Source organism: Triticum aestivum, chromosome 7B (assembly GCF_018294505.1).
Source record: "Triticum aestivum cultivar Chinese Spring chromosome 7B, IWGSC CS RefSeq v2.1, whole genome shotgun sequence".
NCBI lineage: Eukaryota > Viridiplantae > Streptophyta > Magnoliopsida > Poales > Poaceae > Triticum > Triticum aestivum.
This window is the reverse complement of record NC_057813.1, coordinates 703637588-703643796: the sequence shown is the minus strand read 5'-3', so window position 1 is coordinate 703643796 and position 6209 is coordinate 703637588. Positions and strand designations below refer to the sequence as shown.

Genomic DNA, 6209 nt, shown 5'->3' with positions numbered 1-6209 from the left:
CACCCCACAGTTGAAGCATGGGGGGCGAGGGAGACCGGAGACGGGGCCCGGAACGGAGGAGGAGCCCGGACCCACGGGAGGGGGCACGGCTGGAGTGCCGCGGACACCACAGCGCTTCTTCTTCTTGGCAGGTCCAGACCATCCGCGGGCGGTGCCTCCACCATGAGCAGGGGCCAGGACCGCAACCCCAGTGGAGGTCGCGTGCGGAGGGACATAGCGGCGAGTATCCGGGGTGGGGAGGATCCCGTCCCGCGGGCGAGGAGAGCCGGCCCGAACCGGGCGGGAGGGGGATGGAGAGCGTCCCCGACGATGGGACGGCGAAGGGGAGCGCCGGCAGGAGCGCCAGTCCCCCGACGAAGCACACGGCGACCGGGACCGTGACCGGTCATCACGGCGGGAGGGGGAGCGGCGGCTATCACGTAGCTCACGGAGCTCGCGCTGGAGCTCCTCCTCGCGCCGAAGGGAGTCGGGGGAGGGGCGGGACGAGTCACGCTGGGGCTCCCCCGCCTTCCGCTTCGTCCGGGGAGCCGCGTCGTTCCACTCGCGCGGCATGGCCAGCCGCGGCGCAGAGGAAGCCGGGAGGGACGGGACGAGGGGGGCGGGCGGGGGAGGGGAGCCGGCCGGCCGGCCGGGGGAGGGGGACGGCAAGGGGCGCCGGGGGGCGAGGAGGGGGACGGGGGTGAGCAGGGGGGCGGGACGGGGGAGGAGGACGGAGCTGGCGGCGCACGGGGTCGGGGGGAGAGGGAAGCCGCAGGGGGGCCAAATCGACCCAGTGACTCCGCGGCTGGGCCTAGGGCAAGAGACGGGCCCGCCCAGACTGGGCCGGCCTGCGAGGGGAGGGGTGGCCGACTAGCGGTGGGCCGCGCAGGGTCCACCGGACGCGGTGGGCCCGGGCCCAGCAGCCCGGTCAGCCCAGCCGGGCGGCCTGCACCACAGGAGAGAACGGGGACAGAGGGGAGAACCCTACCGGGGTCGACCGCCGGCGCCGCCGCCGGCGCCGGACCGGAATGGGCGGCAGGAGGAGGCCGGGCGACCCGGGCCGTCTGCACATGGATCCCGGAGGATCCGAAGTGCGCGATGAACGGGCGGAACGGCGCGGAGCGGGGCGACGGAGCCGGGAGAAGGGGGGGGATAGGGTTAGCGGGGGGGGGGAGGAGGGGCCGGCGGCCGGGTCCCTACCGCCGGCCGACGCCAGGAGGAGCGGGCGGGGCCCCGATCGGCGCGCCCGGCCACGCCCCAGGCCAGCGCGCGGCGGCGGGGGGGAACCCTACCAGCCAAGGCCGCCCCTTGGGGGGACTCCGCCCGAGCCGGGCTCCGGGGTGCCGAAGGGGGCGACGGCGGCGCCCGCCTGCCGGAAGCAGAGCCCCTCACGTGGGGGGCTGAGCTAGCCGGCAAGGGGGGGGGAGGGGACGGGGGAGATGGGGGAAGAGGGAACGGCGCGTCCTCCGCGCAGTCCGCCCAGCGGAAGGGTGCCGCCGGGGCGGAGATCGAGAGGGCGACCGGCTCGGGGGCCGGCGGCGGGGCCGCGCCAGGGAGGGCCGGCGGGGAGGGGGCGGGGAGGGGCGCCGGCGGCGCGGAGGCGGTGGCGGCGGAGGCGCCCGCGGGGGCGCCAGGTGAGTCGCCAGAGCTCATCCTTCTTCAGTTCCAATCCGACGGTCACCAAATTATCGATATTTCTGCTGGTCATCCAAACTACGGCAGCAACAAAGAACCCCAGCTCCTCCAGCTGCATACATTGTTCTTGTATTTGTTATCAGTTCCGTTGTGACCATTTTGCCACTAGTCAGATGGCCTGTTATAGCAACTCTAACTGATAATTAAGGGAACAAAAATTGTCTTCAAAATACACTATAGCTAGCTTTTACCGAAGCTGTCGATTGATATGAACTCCTAATACCAATGTCACATTATTAGGCAGGGAACATCCACACTGATGTTACACTTAATTCACTGAAACATAGATATGACCACCAGCAGGCACACCAGAAGACAGTAAAACAATAGCGGAGGTATTTACTTGGCGCGCTGCCATGCCAGCCGCGTCATCTGTCAACAAAGCCACGTGATTTTTATTTTATTTTTACTCTTGTTTCATGGCATCAGTAATGAGAGAAGAAGTTGCATCAGAGTATACTGGACATTCCTACTCCGTTGTTTTCTAACGCGTGCATCCATCAGGTAACTTGGTTTAAGTTTGCCATGCTTCCGCCGCCGCCGGCCGCCGAGCGAGTGCCACCAGGCTCGCCCCGCTTCCCCCCCCCCCCCCCCCCCCGCAGCCGGGGGGGGGGGGGCCTTACCTGCAGCAGCCCCGGACCCTCCTTCCTCCCCTCCCCCCGCCATCGCCGCTGAGCTCCGTCGGGGAAAGCTCGGTGGGCGCGGCGGCGGCGGGGCCCTTCTCCCCCCTGCTCGTGGGACGCCGGCGCGGGGCGGCCTCCTCGAGCTGCGGCGCTGGACTTCGCGGGGTTCAGCAGCTCGGCGACGGGCTCGCGGGGCTGTCGCCTGATGGCGGCGCGCGGGTGCCCTGGGTGGCTGGGTCTCGTGCGTGGCGGGGCGGCTGCGGCGCTCCCGTCTCGGGAGGTGGCGTGCGGTCAGCCTCTTGCTGGATCTAGCCGGATCTGGTGCTGGGGGTCGGCCGGCGGCGCGTGGTGGCGGTGGTGCGTGCCCGGTGGCTCCGGCGCTATGAGCTCGCCGGGCGACGCGGGTAGGGCAGCGGCCGGGCGTGGCCGTTGCTCCGACGGTGGGCGGCGATGTGTGGAGGTCCGGCGGGTGGACTCTCGGTGTCGTGGTGACTCCATGGTGGCTTGGCGGATCTGCTTGCGGCGGCGGCCAGCTTCTCCGGCGGCGGCTTGTCTGCGATCGGACTGTTTCGGCCTTCACTCCATCTCCTCGGCGCTCGGTCGCTACTCCCTTCGAAGGGCTGGCCCTTTCCCAGCAGCGGTCCATCGCTCGTCTCGCGCTCGGTGCAGCAGGACCGAGCTCATCTCGCGCACAGTGCTGCGGGACCGAGCTCGTCTCCCGCACGGTGCAGTAGGACTGACCTCGTCCCCGCCCCACGGTGCTGCAGGACCGATCTCGTCTCGCGCTCCAGGCTGCAGGATGGGTCGATGGATGCCAGTGTTGGCCGACCTATTGGGTCTCGATGATAGGGGTGGGCCAGGGGTAGAAAGGCGGATCCTTTTCTGCTTGTCTCTTTGGTTGGGGTAGCGGCGGGTCTCGGGTGCGGTGGTGTCAAGGTCTTGGATGCCTGGGCGGCGGCCCTGGTGGTGGTGCACGGTGCTCTTGGGCAGAGCTCGTGTCTTGGCGCTGCCCGGTGACGATGGCCGTGTGGGCGGCGTGGTTGCCGGGGTGTAGTGTTCGGCGGCGATGAGTGTTGGCCGGGGTGAAAACCTGCTCTATCTTCGGACGGACCGGCGACGGCAAAGCTCGTTCCCTTCTTGAAGGCGTCGTCGCGGCTCTCACCGCCCTCGTGCGGCTTCAGGGGAAACTCCGATCCTCGGATCGGGCGGTGGCGGTGCTCCAGTGTCGTATCCTTCCTGAAGGCACCGCCTTGGAGTCCACGGTTCGTTGTATGCGGCTTCATCTCTTCGTGGTAGTGTGCTAGGGGTGGTGTTGCTGCGCTCAACGCTTTTGTATCCTGCCTTGAGTGTGTGTGGTGTTGGTGTGCGTTTGTATCAGATGATGTTGGTCTTTGCTTTATATATCAAGCGGGGCGAAAGCCTTTTTCGATAAGTTTGCCATGCCGCGGCCTCATCCCAGTGGATAGGAACAATAGCAAACAACTGATTTCAATGACCATTCCCTACAGTGCAATGTACTAAGTACCAAGGTTTTGGTTACCGAATGAGGTAATTTTAGCGAGGAGGACTGATAAACCTGGTTACCACGGTTATCGAGAAATACCGAGAATATTTCGAACGAATTTTATAGATGAATTTTGAATTCAAATAAGTGAATGAACGAACATTCAAACTAGAGACCTCTCAAAACAGGAACTAGGTTGCTACGAACACGGCAGAACCAGCTCTCATGGCATTAATTAGATCCTATGTACTTCACTACAAATTGGGCGTTACATTCAAATATTTCAAAACAATAGTATTTTTTGCTCGATATGGGGATTTACCGAGGGGCACGGAAATACGCGGTAACCATGGAAAATCTTGAAATTTCGACCGGTAACCAAAACCTTGCTAAGTACTAGTACTAGTTAAAGAAATATAAATGTGACTTGCAATTACACAGTAGCGGCTGTCTTAATCTACCTATGGTTGTTGATTGATTGGAAGGAACGAAAATTCGTTTCTGATCCCGGGCTCAGATGCTCCCGTTATCTCTAGCGTCCACATACCTCGGGATCAACGATATTCCTTGTATTATTCCCTATATCCTTATCGTATTGAAGTTGAAAAAGAAATCGGTTCTGAGTCTTTATGACAAGTAGGTGCCGTCTATTGCAACGCGGCGCATGCCATTGTCTGGCGGTTGGGCATGCGGATACCTTTCTGAGCTGTCTCGTCTCATCTGTCATGCAGAAGCCCAAACGGCCACCTACCATCGCATACATATCCACATGTACAATCAACGATCCTTTCTTCAGTTTCTGCCCCCACCTCTGATGTCCTCCATTGCCCGCAAAGGGCATGCACAATCCTTGTTTCAAGTTCTACAAGTGCATCAGTTAGGACGTAAGCAGTTTCTCAATCCTGGTAGCTCTACGTTTTATTCTGGTACTCACATTTCTAATTGTGTTAATCCGTGTCTTGTTTACCATGTTTCCCAGTCGCGTGCCATTCTTCGAGTTGGAATATGTTTATGCCGCAAGACTGAATCCTAACCAGATCGACCGATCGCTCAATGCAACAGCTAGCCAAGCTCTTCAACCCGCCGCCCATCCGGTGCCCATCGTCAACCAGCTGCTGGTTCAATCTGCCCCCAGTTGACCAGGTTGTTAAAAGAGTAGGACCGTAGTTGTATCGTGACAATGTAACGTATTGTGGCGCAGATTGTTGGCTAGGATAACCTCTATCTCGTGTATAGCTTGGAGTAGAGGACAAGTTGATAACCAACCAACTACCTGCGCCATATCCTGTAACCATCTGTCTATATAAACATGAAGGCGTCCCTGCCAAGAGGCAACACGCTTAACGCAGCCAACCCTAGTTTTTACATGGTCATCAGAGCACTTCTCGAGATCATCCATGGTGACACCTTCAAACTCCTTCCCATCCTCTCCATTTGTACACGCCGTCTCCGAGAAGCTCAGGAAGAACAACCAAGCCCTATGGCGGGCGACAGTTCTGTCGGCGATCAGAGGAGCCCGCATGGAGCAGTACCTCGACGTCGATCACCCGGTGCCACCCATGCACCTTGAAGTAGCCTCATCTGACGGCAAAACCAAGGCGACGAAGCCCAACCAGGAGTTTCAGACCTGGTATGCTCAAGATCAGCAAGTCTTTTCTTACCTTCTGACAACTCTGCCCCGTGAGATGGCCATCCAGGTCGCTACCTGTCACACATCGGTAGAACTCTGGAACACGATTGCAGAGATGCTTGCGTCTCACACTCGTGCCCAGACGGTCAACGTGCGCATCACCCTCGCCAATCTACAGAAGGGGAACTCCTCCATCACCGACTATGTCGGGAAAGTGAAGTCTCTGTGCGATGAGCTCATCGCTGCAGGGAAGAAGATCGACGATGATGACGTCGTCTCCCACATCCTCGCTGGCTTGGACGAGGAGTTTGATCCTGTGGTCTCCGCCATGTGCTCCAGAGTGGAGCCGATCACCGTCCCCGAGCTGTTCTTGCAGCTCATCAGCTTCGAGACGCGGATGAAGCTCCGCGGAGGAGTGCCGCAGTCCTCCGCTAACGCTGCCACCAGAGGCCGCGGGCGTGGTGACCGTGGCCGTGGCCGTGGCGGAAACGGCAACAACGGTGGCAACCGTGGCCGCCCCTACATCAAGCCTGGCGGTCGCGGTGGACAAGGAGGAGGCGGCCACTACAACAACAACGGTGGTGGGGGCAACTACAACAACAATGCCCCTGCACCTAGGATCCGGTGCCAGATCTATGGCAAACTGGGTCATCCAGCGTGAAAGTGCTGGAAACGCTATGATGAAGCCTACCAAGGAGGAGAAGAGAGGACGGTGAACCTAGCAGCACCTCAATATGGGGTGGATACCAATTGGTATCTTGACAGCGGCGCCACCGAT

At 61.0% G+C, this 6209-nt stretch overlaps 1 pseudogene; it reads left to right on the top strand.

The window, feature by feature from the left end:
- Positions 1–5684: 5684 nt before the first annotated feature.
- On the top strand, positions 5685–5823 carry LOC123163376 (uncharacterized; annotated as a pseudogene).
- The last annotated feature ends 386 nt before the right edge of the window (positions 5824–6209 follow it).